Source organism: Colias philodice, chromosome 10 (genome assembly GCF_061535455.1).
Source record: "Colias philodice isolate Cphi_HAF_F1 chromosome 10, ilColPhil1 Martin Lab GWU primary, whole genome shotgun sequence".
In the NCBI taxonomy this organism is placed as follows: Eukaryota; Metazoa; Arthropoda; class Insecta; order Lepidoptera; family Pieridae; genus Colias; species Colias philodice.
In genome coordinates this window covers 2,821,563-2,839,361 of record NC_143095.1, presented here as the reverse complement: position 1 = coordinate 2,839,361, position 17,799 = coordinate 2,821,563, and the positions used below count along the sequence as shown (strand labels likewise).

At 32.6% G+C, this 17,799-nt stretch overlaps 1 protein-coding gene across 5 annotated transcripts in view; it reads right to left on the bottom strand.

Annotated features, from left to right (window-relative positions):
• The window catches only part of LOC149485070 (uncharacterized), a 132,041-nt gene extending 118,279 nt beyond the window's left edge, over positions 1-13,762 (bottom strand). For all 5 annotated transcript variants that reach the window (XM_089699774.1, XM_089699777.1, XM_089699775.1 and 2 more), the window contains exon 1: positions 13,580-13,762. The gene's annotated coding sequence lies outside the window, so the exon portion shown is untranslated. The remainder of the gene's footprint in view (positions 1-13,579) is intronic.
• Positions 13,763-17,799: the final 4,037 nt, after the last annotated feature.

Sequence of the window (17,799 nt, the reverse complement as noted above, 5' to 3'; positions counted from 1 at the left end):
ATGTATACAAGCTGTTCTCAAGAGCAATCACAAATCGTGTCGCTCGTAAGCTTGACGAATTTCAGCCACCTGAACAAGCAGGATTCCGACAAGGCTTCAGTACCGTAGATCACATACACACACTGAGACAAATCATTCAAAAAACAGAAGAATATAACCGACCTCTTTGTCTGGCATATGTTGACTACGAAAAAGCCTTTGATACCATTGAAACTTGGGCTGTATTGGACTCTTTGCAGCGAGCCCAAATTGATTACCGCTATATCGAGGTGCTGAGATGTATTTATGAAACCGCTTCGATGACCGTTCAAGTACAAGGACAGAGTACAAGATCAATTCAACTGCAACGTGGAGTAAGACAAGGCGATGTCATATCGCCAAAGCTTTTTTCAAGTGCGTTGGAGGACATCTTCAAGACACTCGATTGGAAAGAACGGGGAATCAACATTAACGGCCGATACATCTCGCATCTGCGCTTTGCAGATGATATAGTTATCATAGCAGAATCCGTGCAAGAGCTCGATGAAATGTTAAACAATCTGAACAGTTCTTCTCAGCGGGTTGGTCTCAAGATGAACTTGGACAAGACTAAGGTCATGTTCAACGCACACATAGTCCCTAGACCCGTGAGCGTGAGTGGATCCGTACTAGAAGTTGTGCAAAACTACATCTATCTTGGCCATAACATTCAACTAGGCAAACACAACTTCGACGTGGAAGCTAGCAGAAGAATTCGTTTGGGTTGGGCAGCATTTGGAAAGCTTAGTTACATATTTAAGTCGGAAATCCCACAGAGCTTAAAAACGCGAGCATTTAACCAGTGCATCCTACCTGTAATGACGTACGGAGCCGAAACGTGGACCCTTACATGCGGACTCATCCATAAATTCAACGTTGCGCAGCGGGCTATGGAGCGAGCTATGTTAGGAGTTTCTTTGTCTGATAAAATTCGCAACGAGGTTATTCGACAAAGAACCAAAGTAACCGACATAGCTCGCAAAATAAGCACGTTGAAGTGGCGGTGGGCTGGCCATGTGTGTAGAAGAACAGACGGTCGATGGAGTCGGCATGTACTCGAATGGAGACCACGTACAGGCAAGCGTAGTGTAGGACGCCCTGCGGCGCGTTGGACTGACGACTTAAAGAAGGTGGCCGGCATTGGGTGGATGCGATATGCAGAAGAACGGGAGAAGTGGCGAGATCTGGGAGAGGCCTACGTTCAGCAGTGGACGGGAATAGGCTGATGTGATGTGATGTGATGTGACACCTATGTATGCTAGGTGTCGCCCATTTACTAAATGGTAAATCCTTGGTAATATTTAAAGATTTAACTTTAAATATTTTTTCAAATTCATTATGCACTAAATTAAAAAGATTTTTAAACATTTCACAAGGATTATTATGACAGGATTGATCATTCAGTACGGGCAGGTTTTTATTAATATTATCTCTAAATTTATTAATGCCTTTTTTAGTTATAGGCCTAACATTAATCCTTTTAAATGTAGGTATGCAATCCCACTCAAAAACTACCCTCTGGCCACAGTGATCCGAAGTCAATGTATTGAGAATATTTTTCTCTAAACAGATGCAGTCACAGTATATATTATCAATACAGGTTGCAGAAGTAGGTGTAATTCGTGTGGGTTCGTTAAAAAGTTTATATAGATTAAATGACTGAAATAAATTAACAATTCGTGTAGCCGTTTGTGTTTGTAAAAGTAAATCAATATTAAAATCACCACATACTATAACTTTTTTTTTACTCCTGCTTAGACGCTTTAATATTTCTTCCATGACTGTCTCAAACATATTATAGTTTGGAAACACAATTACATAAAGTGTTGTGAAATATATTATATACAGTATGTCTTCATTATTCATGTCTTGCTCGAGTGCTTCAGTAAAAAAAGCTTTTCTATTTTGATTGTGTAAAAATCAATAAAGCCTATTTTTAAAATGCCCTTATAATAAGGAAAGTTTGAAAAAACAATGTTATCTAAATCCAGTGTAGGACGCGGGATGGGCGGATAATAACTCATCGTTAATTTCAAACTCATACTTTATATGTTTCTTTGAATTAAAACTTGGAAAACTCATAATTGTTAGCAGTCTCTATTGGGAAGTGATTAACGGGACACAATACACTTTTGTATCTCTTGTGATATCTGAATATTGTACCGCAATTTTTTAACTTCATTCTAACGATTTGAATGCAGACTTTAACGCAGTTGTCAATTTCCCTGTTAAATCTCTTGAAACTTTTCAGAATTAATAATGGACATGAAATATTACGCCACATACAAATTTTATTATTTTTTTAACAAGCATACAATACATTCGACTGCTACTTTAGCTGCGGTTGTATTAACAGTCATTAAATTAATAACTGTTTTAAATGTGTGAAGTAATTCCTTAAATTCTTAATCACTTTAAAATATATGATATTGAAATGTCACAAGTCGTAACAATGTTGGTAGTTAATTTAGACATTTGATATCTGGATCAACAAGGCTTAATATAAGTCCCAAATGCCATTGAAATCCCATCAGCCATTTTAGGGTAGGAAGGTATAATTTTAAATTAAAATTTCCAAATTCATAACTTGACATGATATAAAACATAAAGAAAAATGTAGAATGTAAGAAAGAAAGATGTAGATAGGGAGTCGAGGCCTATCTCGGAGATATACAATACTATACAACACATTATGATTTTAAAAACCAAATCATTTCAAATGTTTATTATCTATTTAACTAACTATACACTCATTAATATCCTATAGCTTGCCGAATAATTTTTAAATTCCAATCCCGTAGCTTTAGCACAAATAATTATACATTTTTTATTCATGTCCTTTCATTAAACCAAATAAAAGCGCAATCTTATTTGCCGCTAGCGCCAACAGTTTACACAAAAGCAATACGATTAACTTTATTTAAATTATTCCACTTTTGAGTCTGCAAACATCGAGAGGAAGAAAAAAATCCACTCATTTGCGACATTCATAAAATAACAATGAAGAAAACAGAGCTAGAAAAAGATTAAATAAGAACAAGAAAATGCTTTAACATCAAAAGTGAAAATTAGTTTTTCTCAACAAGTGTATGAAAAGGAAACGTGATATATATAATTACATATATATATCACGTATAACTGTTTCGGAATCCTAAAAAATATTGAAATGATACGGGTAGACAGTGACTGATATTTAATCGCATTTATATTAAGGTAGTTATGTTTAAATACGTTTCAGCCGGGGGCGAACTCGATAATGTAACCACACATGGTCCATTTGTATGTATGTGTGTGTACCTGAATTTTGTTTTATTTCATCAGCGATAAATTGTGTTTATTTTTAAAGTTCATATACGTTGCTGGCGTTTGTGCGTAATGCGTAGTTAATGCGTTTTGTTACAGATTGGGTAATTGTGTTGGCATATCGTATTATTTTCATGATTAGTGAATGGTGTTTAGCTGCTGATAAATGTCAACATATTATATATTGTGGGAAATATTTCTTAGACACAATACTGACGAGGGGTGCGGATAATTTGGTGTCTAAATCAGTATTTTGATAACAGATTTTCCGCTGTATCAGTCCTCAGAATAATAAAATAGGTAATGAATGAAATGAAGCAGTTTATGTATATTAATGTTCATATACTGGGACTAGCGTTTAGCTACCATTATGTATTCTGTGCTGGGACATCATAACCCTTCTGACGTCGTCAAGTAATGACAGCACCCACTATTCCTATATGGTGATATCATTAAGAAACACCATAAAACAAGGCGAGTCAATTAATGTCAACAAAACATTGAGTAGTTTACAGTGTGATAAATTGTCCAAATTAATTTCCTCGAAACTAGTGGGTATATACTATATAGTAAATACCCGTATACCTATACAACCGACAGATAAATTAATCACTGAGCAGGTGCACAGCTTATAGTGCTTCCTTATTGAATTATCCATTTAATAACTTCAATAAATCGTATCGAACTTCTGCTCGAAGTATTTTAATATGCAATTTGTTTGCACTTTTCATTGAACATTGAATGATGTTCATTCTTAAGGAAATATAAAAAGCAAACGAGCGCTGGTATAGGTATTACCGTATTAGGTAACTTATAATAACATAATAAAATCTTAAGTAATTTCATGTAAGTAATAAAATATAAATCTTAAGCTTAAATGGACCTTTTGGTGAAACATATTTATCGTCTTCAACTTATCTTATTTTCCTTCCAAATATTAAAAGAATGCTTAAAATTAAAAATTCCTTTAAAACGGCCTGTATTTAATTAATTTGTGTCTATGAATATTCTTCTCTTTCAGCCTTGTAGGTATAAAAAATTCACGCAAAATTTTCCCTTAGTATACCTAAAGCCTGTTTCGTAAGATTGTAACAATCGCAAACATGCCGTAAATGAAATGACATCAAGGTAACGGAAGCTTTCGACTCCTGCGAGTGACATTTGTATTAGACCCTCTACCTTACCATATAAGTGCGTCTCTTAGTAAAGCCGTATTGTGAGATAACTTTCAAATTCAGATATTGCATGTAATTATTATACTGTACCCGCAACATTTCAGTTATGGATGCATTTACAGCACCATGACAATAGGTACCTATATGAAATAATGAAATAAGAAAATACCTTGTAAAAAAATGAAATTCACGAAAGAATTCGATTACTGTTTAATTTATTTCAAATTGTATTTCTACGTAATTTTCGCAGTCAGTAGATTACATCACCGCATCTGTTAAAAATGTAATGTGTTTGAACTTTCCGCCCTCGCTTACAATGTCGTCTCGTAGTAAGAGTTAAAATTAAAATTAAGACGTCAAATACAAACCGAAAGGCGAGACGTGTATACCAGATAGCAGAAAAATCTGTTTATAGGATTAAATTTTTTTTTTCTAAGATTTACTCGTAGTTGTAACATCCTACCGCATTAAAGCTTATTTAATTTTTTTAGAAAATTATAAACAAATACAAAGCAAGAACTGGATCAACTTTTATAACCTTAAAACCTCCATCTCTCATATGGATGCAATATTGTACCGTTTGTCTAAAAAACCAAGTGTTGGGTTTTTTATCGTGCAATATTTTCGCGAATATATCGATTTCTTTCCAGGCATGTATCAAAACCAACTGCTCTTTGATCAACATTCAAGCCATTCTCTGCTATTTTTTAGTTTTAGTACAATGGCCGAGTTTCAAAGTAAATTTTTACACTAGAATTTTGATACAAAAAAAAATCATGTTGCAAAACGTCTATTTGGAACCCCAGAATTTAATAAAATAATCAATTACATAACGTACTTTGAGTATTTCAAATAATATATACCTATTTAATATGCAATGCTATATTATTGATGAGGCTCTGAGGTTTTAGATAGGTACGGCCAAACTCTACCCGTAGGTAGAGTGAAGCTATTGTAGCTTTCTTAACAAAATTAATCGAAAACATACCATTTTAGCATTTAAAAGCAGCTTAAATTTTAGATAATAAATTACCAAATACCTCCGTATTCCTCCACTAACAAAAATATTGCTATTCTATGATTTACTTTTTAATTTTAGGTGCAAAAACATGGTTCCACAGGAGGCAAATTAATCGTTAGAAATGGTTCCAGGAAGAAAGAATTGTGCCTGACAAATTGTCGAACTCTGGTTCAATTCAGCAAAAAACTTTTTTGAATGCAGCAAAGAATTTAATAGATGGATGTTAGTCCTTAAACCATTTAGTAATTAAATCAAAGTTGTTATCAATGTCATATTATCTTTAGTAAATAACAATGAAAGTTCACATTTGACAAATAAACAAAGCGCTAAATAATAAGCTACAATGAATGTAAATTAATGATTACATAATAAATTGCAGGAATCTATGTCCAGTGATTGATTGGTTTATTTCAGTCGGTCTACGCCGAGATGTCGGTACAAAGATGTTGCCGGCTTTTAATAGCATAAGCTGACTCATACAACATTTCGTTAATCGAAGGTTAAATATAACAGCAGCATTACGTATGTAACGTTTTAGTACACTGATCGTTTTGTATGACCTACTGGCGTATATTCAATGAAGCATTATTTTGTTTCAGCAAAACCAACTGAGTTTATGTTTCATGATTGTCCCGAAGGAGATAAGATGGATTATTAGACGAAAAGCCGGTAGCATTTAATATTCTGCTAAACTTACACCTTTATGTTCATCTCTACAAGAAAACATACTTAGGATGAAAAGCTTAGCCCAATATTCGTTAAAGTTATTATGACTTTCGAGATATAATATACGATATCAATAGATGATGTCAATATTCTAATTCTTTTATCTTACGAAATACAATATCTGTAGTGTATGTAATACTATCAATTTTGTGCATATTCAATTTGTAAATATGAACTTTATTGTCTAATGAATTCATAGAACCTTCTAGGAACACTTAGACCCACTCAACGAGGAATACTGAACCTCTTTTCTTTTAAAACCTCTACAATTAAAGTAATAAATGTGCATACTTTGTGCACTGGAAGTATAACAGAAGGATTTAAATTCTTTTAACAATATGTTAGGTATAAAAGTAATTTATGAAGAATTTTAATTGAATATTTCATAGTAAATCACACACGACCTATATATACAATTTATACAGAGTTATTTATAGAATTTATAGAGAGTTGTTCATTCAACATTAATTCTATTTTTGCAATTTCGATACGGGAGATCCCGAAAAAGTAGTAAACAAACAATCAATAAACAAAAATACTTCATTGTGCACCAAAAAATAAAAAATAAAACAATAGTTAATATAAAAAATAAAACCGGCCAAGTGCGAGTCGGGCTCGCGCACAAAGGGTTCCGTAGCAGCAAATATAATAAATTACAGTTAAATCAACCTATCTCAAAAACTATAAGAGATACTTTGATCAAACCAAAAATCGTTGAAAGAGTTAATTAGCATGCATCACCTCTATTTTTTTTAGAATTTTATACCCCGTAGTTATAAAAATAGAGGGGGGGGGACATACTTTTTACGACTTTGAGAGCTGATATCTCAAAAACCGTTCACTTTAAGAAAAATGTTTTTTAGAAAACTTTATATCATTTTAAAAGACCTTTCCATTGATACCCCACACGGGTATGTACATCGAAAAAAAAAATTTCATCCCTCAGTTACATGTATGGGGGGCCCCACCCCCAATTCTTTTTTTTACTATTTAGTGTCATATTTTTGTAGCGGTTCATACAACACATATTCCCATCAAATTTCATCACTGTAGTACTTATAGTTTCCGAGTAAATCGGCTGTGACAGACGGACAGACGGACAGACGGACAGACGGACATGACGAAACTATAAGGGTTCCGTTTTTGCCATTTTGGCTACGGAACCCTAAAAAGACACAGTTGAGCACAACTGCCGGTCTTATCGCTAAAACAGCGATCTCTTCCAGACAATCTGGTGGTCAAAGTTTATGGGCTAGAGATGCGTTTATAAATTAGTAGGAAGTAGAAAGAAAATTTTAATAAAAATCGTGGGTAGGCACACGTAAGCTTGTAGATATATTTATTTATCTATGGATACATCAAGGAATGTGTTGCGAGGGTAAAAGCACTGTAATTGAAGGTCCCGACCCTCAATTAGGGTTCGACAGTGGACGAGCATGCAATCATTTAAAATTATAATTTAATTCTTCTGAACCTTATTCATATCAGCACAAACCAGTCATTGAAATATTGATATAACACCAATATAGCATAGATATGAAATTTTACTACCTTTGAATTCTACTATTACTTCTACCAATACGGAATACCTACATATTGAATCAAAACGTTATACATATAGCCTGTAGATATATACTGGGCTATAGTATTACATATTGCTAGAGGGACATTAAAAAAGGTAAAATTATAATAACCTATTTAATAGATGACTTTGAAGACTTTTAAGTAACGCGAGAAATTCTAATTACACTTTCATAATATAGTTCACTAATTGTTTGGTGCAGCGAACAGAGCGTTTTTAACGAAGATACGAAAATCAATTATAATTCTGCAACGCTAGTAAATTTTGTAGTACCTATCTTGAACTAATTAAACGAGTTGAAGATCGTTTGTTTATTAAAGTGTAAGTTAAGCATTGATTTGTTTATCGAGGTTTTCGTTTATTGAAATACTAGCTTTCCGCCAGCGGCTTCGCCCGTGTAGTCAAAGAAAAACCCGCATTGTTCCCGTTACCGTGGGATTTCTAGGATGAAATCTATCCTATATCTTTCCTCATGTCTCAGGCTATGTCTGTACTAAGTTTAGAGTAAATCCCTGCCGTACTTTTTGAGTTTAGCCCGGACATACATTCACACAAACAGACATAAATTCTAAAAGCTGTATTTTTGGCTTCGGTGTCTATTGTAGATCACGCCCCAAAATTCTTTAAAAAAACATTTATTGCACAGTTTTGACTTTCCTACAGTTTTATTGTAATAGGTAGTATGTATAGATGATTTGTCAAAGACTAATGTAGTTTGTAAGACACAGTATAGGACTTTATTAATGCGATAATCTTTGTTATGTAAGCTTTGTGTATACAAGAGTCAAGCTTAAATGTTCGACATCTCAATTAAACAATACACTCTGATCCTTTCGGTCTTAATGTATTGTTGGAATGTTGGCAATATTTAAAGCATGCGACCCTTGGGTCTCGTAAGGCGCCTAAACAAAACGCCTACAGTTTGATTTCAGTAGTAATTCTGGGACAATGAGCACAATTCACGTAGTTTTCGCAATAGCCGGCGGGGTTTTCTAGGAATTTTATTGCTTCCAACTGCTTACCTAATGACCCTGCAAGGGATCTATTTAGGGACTTGGTTTATCTTAGTTTTTGCTGTAATTCAAAAGAAAATTACTGACTGTGTCGTCTCATTTCCAACTGCAATTGGAGAATAGAGAAAAATAATTTATTATTTAAGGACTGCAGCATCTCCCTAAATTACTTAAATGAAATTTATTTCTTATATAATAATTCAACAGGACTGAATTTAATTTTTCTTCCTGACTACTTATCTATACAACCGAAACGGAGATAATATTTATGGATTTATATATTATGCATAATAGATATCACAACCATATTCACATAATATATCTCACCTTCTAGAACTACTAAGTTTTGGGCATATTGTACCTATTAAATTAGAATAAAACTACACGAATATTATGAATCATTAATTACGTTCATGGTATTTGAACGTATATCACAAAGAATGCGTATACTGCGTCCATATGGAATTGTAAATTAGGTCAATCTGCGTGGATTAGTTGCCGGTGCCGTATAAACATCCGTAGTTCAAACCGTCTTGAATTTGTACTGAAAATAATTCCCCCATTCCCTCACAATCGAAACTAAAGAACATTGGACAAAGTCTCATCAATAAACCCGGGAGTTTTCTAATGAAGTTAAAGTTGTTTATAAAAGTTCATTTTGATTCATTGCGGAAACTTCCTCGCCGTTTCGCACCTACATTCGAAACATTCATTTAGCAAGGTTTATTGTTCAGGTGCCGGCGATTCAGCCGCCATTTTAAATTTTATCCTACCTACATTGTACATGAGTATAATGTCCTATAATGTCCTTTTAGAAGTTGTATCAAACACCAAATATCTAATAAAATGTAGACTACTGCTTTGTTTAGGATTAATTCTGTCTCATATTATCTGACTATTAGTATGGGAAGTAGGAACGTAGCAACGCTTTGATGAAAGTAACTGATAACCATTAACGAAGTAACTTAATCAGTTGAAAATACTATAATCAAAACGAACACGCCATTCTAAAAAAATAAAAGGTACTTAATATTTATTAATAAAAATAAAAGTAACTTAATCAAAAGCAACCAAATAAAGCACCATTTTTGACAATTCACCAAAAAGTAGGTATCTACTTATATACTCAGACGTTCAAACCGCCTTTTAAATTTAAATAGGTCATAAGATTTTCCAAAAATGTTTACCGCAATACGTTATAGACTATATTCTATAAAACAGTATTAACATAATACTTTTATTACACCGTTCGGGGACAAAAGCTTACAAAATGGCCCGCCAACTGGCGCTACGCCTATGAATTAATAGCCGTCAAGCGAGCAACTGCATATTCTACTAAAATTGCTCACATACTTCATTGCAGGGTTTCCTCGAGCGATGTAAAAAGTTATTATTCATCTCGTCGAGATAATAACGACTTTAAGCTGGTCTGCCCAAATATTATGGCTTCCATTTTATCACATCTTTAAATTTTATTAATTTTATCCCAGTCATATAGATTTAAATGTTAGGTACTTATACATTTTTCTTTGGATAGGAGATTTATTATAAGAAACAAATATCTAACTCTACTCGTACAATATTCTATTGTTTCAGTTTCTATGCCATAGCCATAATCTCTTTCGTAACCGCTAATTCTCCATTCAACGCACAAATGTTCTTGTTACGATATACGCGGGAAACACTAAGATCGATTGTAATTACAATCATAATTGCTAACAGATGCCATAATTCCGTTGTGATCTGGCAACCTCGTAGCACTCAAAGACCCCTTGTATAACGCCTCGATAATAGAATGGTCACTGAACTCTACAAATGGAGGTACCTTTATATGTAAGTTCATAGGAAACTTTTTTAGTTAAGTATAACAATAAAATACTACTTTTTCAATATTGCAAGAAGTACATACAACAGCATAGTAGGTACCTACCTATTATAGATTTTTTATAATACATCAATATCGTACGTATCGTAAGTACGTTTGGCAATTATTATAAGCATTGGACGATTCTTAAAGAACTTATTTCTTATTGATCGATAACATCTGCAGAAATAAAAAGATCTGGTATGTTTTTTAAATCCTTTATCGATTATATAATATATAGAGCCATATCGAATAGTGGGCAAAGACTGTGAAAAGGGTTGGGTCAGCGATAGATAAGAGGTCTTTGCCAGCTCGTAAAGCCATTCCATCGGACCCTACTTATCGAGATCTCTTAGTAAATTTCAATTTGAAATGGATATATCTATGAAATTCTATGCCCACCATGCTACGTAAATCGGCCGGCATGAAAGGGCAATTTTCCGTGAATATTTTTGTATCTCACCATCAATACATGCTGAAGCTTTGACCTATTTTTACTATAAACTGTTTATAAATTTCGCGAAGCGCGAAGGTTAGTATTTGTAATAAATATCCGCTTGTAGGCAGATAGAAAGATGAAGGAAAATCTCGCATACTTTCCTGATTATAAAATGCGCTATAAAGTCGGTCTTACGTTAGGACTTTTTCTGATAAATAAAATTAAATAGTTTGGAAAATCCAAAAGTGCACGCCTCATATTTTTTTAAATAATTATTTATTAATTATTATTTTTGTTTATTTAATAACAATTAAACCACATCGAATCAGACCCTGAAAAATGAAAGGGTTCTATTCCTGAGCATACTCAAGCGTAAGAGAAAAAAAAAGACTCGATTAGTAAAGTATTTCGGTGACCGAAATTCGGTCGCTAATCGCTATCGTGTTAACAAGAAAAAGGATCCGCACATACAGACACACGGACGTCCAAGACAGAACTTTTTTAAGCTGTTTTTTAACTAGTTTAAATAACAAAAATGACATCAAAAATATCATGAATGTTAAAAATAGTGTTTTTTCTTAATATGTGTGTGTATGTATTATCTTACAAGTGCAATGTATGATACATAAAGACATTTTAAGTTTGAAAAATCAGATGTTTTGCGCGAAGTGACAGTAGTACCCACCTCAACGCTTCGCTTATGAGGCGTGCAATATGGCTACACATGATTAGGGATAGGTGTAGATGTATCGCCGTCATTTACTTATAGGTATCATCATGGTAATTGATATTATAGTATTGACCCTTAAGTAACATAAAGGAGTGGCGCCTGTATAAACCAAATCAATTACAAACTAATTAATTAATTTCTAGTAGTCGCGTCCCTCTTTGCATCAGGAAGCATGTCAATATGAAACCAAAACAACACGGTATTTTGAAGCGAACATTGCGATCAATTTACGCCAAACAAGAAACATGAGCTTCAACATATTTTCAACTATTTGGATGAAATTCGATGGCTTGTTAGCAACTACCCCCACTTTAATGAGGGTGAAGTTAGGGTTCGTGCAAGTAACAATTAGACTCTTATATTGAACATGTAGGATCTAAGCATGAACGTATACAATTTCTAAATAATTGTCTCGAAAATGAAAACATTATTTCTTGGTAGTAGAGTTCCTCTCCAAGAGGCACTTCATACTATCCAACGGACAAGCGTTAGGCACTCTTGATAAAATCAATAGTTAGATACTTAAATATTATAGGTATAAGATTTTTAACGCCGAAATGAAAGTTATTCGACAGATTAATAGACAAAAAAAATACTATGCGATTGTTGTTTGTTATAACTACAGGTTGTAAAATAAACATAGCTTAATAAAATTTACTAGTAAAAAATAGGCGGTTAAACTTTTTTTAAGAATATTTAATGGTAGAGTTAATATTTTATTAATATTAGCGGAACGTATTAACCATATTTTATCAATCTATCGATATTTCTCATGCTCGTAAAGTTTCACATTACACCCAACCTTCGCACATATCTTAATGATTGCTAAGCAACGTCTGCCCTTTACAATGTATGAAACTATGAAATATTTTAGAGACAATACCATTTTGTGATAGAACTATACTTTACTGTATTTAACTTAGAGCAGCATCAATAGATCGAAGAAACAAATAAAAGGTAGCTTCTATTACCAATTGGTAACTGGATCTGAGTAGGTACCGACTGACTAATAGTTGCGATTTGCAATTAGTAAGTTCTCGAGACGTTTCAACGAAATAACGACTCGCTGTAATTAAGATTAATTAAAAAGAATTGACGGTAATCGGCGCTAAACTTGAAGAAAGCCAACAAACTCTACTTTTTCTTATTTCGTGATTATATGTTTTATCAAGGTAATTTAGTAATTATCTTATCTATGGTTGATACCTACCAACATGTAAGAAATAATAAAATAATTTAATACCTGATTGTTGATTGAATAATTTTGTAAACATGTAGAGATGTAGAGAAGAGCGTTTCACACATTAATCCATGGTTTAGGAACTTAATATTAGCTAATAGTACAATTGAAAATTTCCATTCCAAAAATGTTCCGCTTTTATTTATTTTACATTAACATGCATTATAAGAATTCTACTCCTAACTAGATATTAATTAATCCAACTATTAAAACAATTTAGACGGTCATTTAAGATAATACCTACTCTACATGTTGAATAATCATCGCATAATAATGCGCGCATTTTGAAGGCCAATCTTACTCTATTTGTTTACAAAATAAGATAATTAATAGGGTCCATAGATAATTCTATACGTTATTTGAATTGATATGTATTTTGCGTAAACCCCCGCAGTCTTTAAGATTTTTAAGAGTGGATATTAAATGAAATGAACTTATTGCAAATATCTATCATATAAAATTACGTACCTAATATTGCTCCTGGTAGCGTTCCTGAAAACCACTGCACTTGAGTAATATTATTATTTATATTTCGGATGTAGAGCGTGTTTTCTTTCGTCTGATTTAAAGTCCAGATGATGGTACAGTTGCTCTACTACACTTCACTTTACGCTCATGTTCGGTATGAACGCGAGATCGAGTCTTACACGAAGCCGGCTACACTATCTGTTGTCTTTCAATACATAAACAAACCGACTAGCAATCTGAAGCTAGCTTCACATGGACCAGTATAACCATTTGTTCTCCTTTGATAACATCGAGATGTTTTCGCATTCGATCCAATTATACATGCGTAAAGCTTACTCATTTGGAAGTGTCGAAATTGACTGACTTAAGAAAAACTATCCGGACGTAAGGCTATGTTTAGATTCAAAGAGTAATTTTGTTTATGAGGAAGACGGGATAACATAAAATGATCACTGAGTAGGGGCTAGATTAACGCTTGCGTGACGTTCGGATACGTGCCGCGGCTGCGCATTAGGGAACGACTCGTCCTTCACATCTGGACCAATTTGTACGCTGCGGCCTTGCAACAGAGTCCATTTAAAAATGCATTGTTTTCTTAAGTATCCTGTCAATATATTGCTAATGGATGTTATACTTTAACAGTGGACGCGTAGGTGGGTTTTTAATTGTGCGATAAATAACTGCAGCCAAATACATCACGTGTTCACGCGGGGGCTGGAAGATATGTGATTGCACTGAGCTCGCAACCCCATGTTACTACGAGTGTAGGGTTACAATAGACGAACATAAAATTATTCTCATCACGTGTTTTAAAACGTATGTCACAAAAGAAACATGAATAAACGTGATACACAGGAGGAATAAATTAATCAATGCCATAATTTTTAATTAAAAATTTTACAGCAACTAAAATAACTAGTTAACTACCAAAATTTCAAATTGTTGAAGATTTAACATTACACACTTATTATAGCGATGCATTTTAGGCTACATTTTAAAATGAATAATTTTTTCCGTTATTTTTCCCAATCTTTTCCTATGTGTTTTCAAATTGCAATTATTAACTCAAAAATTGAAATCGCACGTGCTACTCATATTGCACGCCTCATAAGCGAAGCGTTGAGGTGGGTACTACTGTCGCTTCGCGCAAAACATCTGATTTTTCAAACTTAAAATGTCTTTATGTATCATACATTGCACTTGTAAGATAATACATACACACACATATTAAGAAAAAACACTATTTTTAACGTTCATGATATTTTTGATGCCATTTTTGTTATTTAAACTAGTTAAAAAACAGTTTAAAAAAGTTCTGTCTTGGACGTCCGTGTGTCTGTATGTGCGGATCCTTTTTCTTGTTAACACGATAGCGACCGAAATACTTTACTAATCGAGTCTTTTTTTTTCTCTTACGCTTGAGTATGCTCAGGAATAGAACCCTTTCATTTTTCAGGGTCTGATTCGATGTGGTTTAATTGTTATTAAATAAACAAAAATAATAATTAAAAATATTTATTAAAAAAAAATTATGAGGCGTGCACTTTTGGATTTTCCAAATTATTTTTCTATTCCTTGACTGAGCCATAAGCTTGCCTAATTACAATGAAAAAAATGTTTTTACTCAATTCTTAGCCTATGTGAGTTTTTTTACCTATACAGGGTTACTTGTACACCAGCAGGCAGCAACCTCGCAGGACAAGATAACTAACATCTTAAGTAAAGTAACAACAGTTGTTCTACGACTTTTGATAATTTGTTACATTTTATTTTCATACAAAAATAAATATTCATTTAATTTTCCGTTTGCATATTATAAACTCTACGCACATCCCAAAAATTACGTAAACAAGAAGCGAACGAGAGGGGGAAGGGGGCGTCGCGTCGTCCTTTCGATAATGAATAGAACATAGACTTAAAAATGTTAGGAGAGTACAATAAAAGCTTAAAAAATCATTTAAAAATAATTTATTGCGTTATGCCAATAATCGTAGAACAAATGTTGTTACTTGTTACTTATGATAAGATATCTTGTCTTGCGAGGTTCCTGGTGTTTTACAAGTGACCCTGTATATTTGAGTGTAAGAACAAGTTTACCAATGATTTCTTCACTCTTATCCAAATTGAATAAATGTAAAAGAATTAATATAGACGTATAATAAGTATAAAGGTCGAATAGTGATGAAAGTCTATAAAAAACACATACATTGTACACTTGGGACACTAAAAAATAAAAATACCATTGATAATTTCGCACAATTTATTCATACCTATATAATAATAAATACATTTAAAATACCGAATAGACAATACTATGTAAATTGACACATATAAAATGGCAGCTTGGTCAGGAATTCACCACAAACACTCTAGATATTAACATGATAAATAGTGCGATGAGGTATGCGCGAATTAAAAGGATTTTTTATAGATAGTCATTTGATTAAAATTTGAATTAAATAATTATATAGACATATGTTTTATATACGTCCAGCAGTGGACATCGAAAGGCTGATGATGATGATTATGATGATGAATTATATAGATAAAATCATTGAGTGGATTATTATAACGAGAGCAAAATAGGAGATCGCTCCAAATTCGTATATACCCCAAAGCAATTTTATTAAATGTAAATAGATATATATTATAACTTGAAAACACACAATTCTGATAACATTATTAAAATTTGATAAAGTAATAAAACACGTGATATGATGTAAACTTTGAAATGCCTAGTTACATACTTATTTAAATCTATGGATGCGGGTAGTCTACTATTTTTGAGGGTTTTTTTGTGTAATAATGGCCTTTTTGACCACATATAATAATAATTATGCCCTGTATCAGGATACCTGTATATAGGCAAAATACTACGACAATAAAAGCGAGCATAAATTTAAGTACATTAATATTGAATAAACGGAAAGGCTCTGTGCCCTGGAATAAAATTGGAATGTGTATTATATATTTAGTAAATTCTAACAAATAGATCAGGCACTATAATTATAGAAATATCATTAATAAAAAAAACTCTCTTTATTTTGTTTAGCCATGTATAACATGGTAAATGTTGAGCAACAGTTGATAAACCTTTTTTGATGAAAGGGGAGGATGTTGCTCGAAACTTTTTTTAATGTTGTTGCTAAACAATACAATGTTGATAACAACTCCGCAACATATTGATTCAATATTGTTGCTAAACAAATGTTTACCATGAATACAAGGCTTTGTAGTTATCTCTTTTACTCTCACATTATTTGACGAAAGTAAGAGCGTGACAAAACATAGATTTGTTATGATAAAAAGTGAATAAGGTATTATTACCTGTAGAGGCCTTTCCATGAATAGCTTATAATATTTTCAAAGCTAGACTTAATTAACGCATAAATTAATACAATAAGGCAAATAGACAATATTTAATTATAAATAACCCTTTAATAAATACGTATACACCATTTTTGACTAGTTTGGTTTAAAAGGTTCCTTTTCCGAAAATCAATTTAAAAAATATATGGAGGTGATTCGTGAATGTATCAACACAATTTGTAAGCAAGTTACGATACCCCAAATAAGCAATGCATCAATTTTTTTTAATCTTTTTAACATCAAAATAGATTTTTCTAATGACGTAAAAATTTCTTTTGAACCATACTAAGTCATAACATGTAAAAATACATAATAATACAAAACCATGCTCAAACAGTTTGTGCAACTTAAATCTATAATAATGTATAACACTCCAATATACCTTTGTATGATAATGAAACTTGAATAAAAATCAATAATTTATTAATATAAACAATATTTATAATAAAACAATAAAGATCTCCAAAGTCATATGACTAGTATTACCCTGAATTTGTTATATTATGGCATAAAGAAATCATCACTTCAGACCTTTCATTTTTAAACATTTTAAATTGTAGAATAAAAACGTTAACACTTATCTTAATTAAAGGTGCCTCAATAACTTATTACAAAAAAATGTGTACACATACAATATAATACATAATATTAATATTATTTGCGCGGTAAATGATCTTCTAAATAGGCATATTTAAAAAAACAAAAGAGGAATGCATATAACTGAAAGCTACCCTCATTTCTTAGTAATAAGGTGATATCTTAAACCTATTAATCTTTGGTAAATCACGAGATCTATGTAAATTTTATATTATATCGAAAATGTCTACGAAAATTAATATCAGTCCATTAGA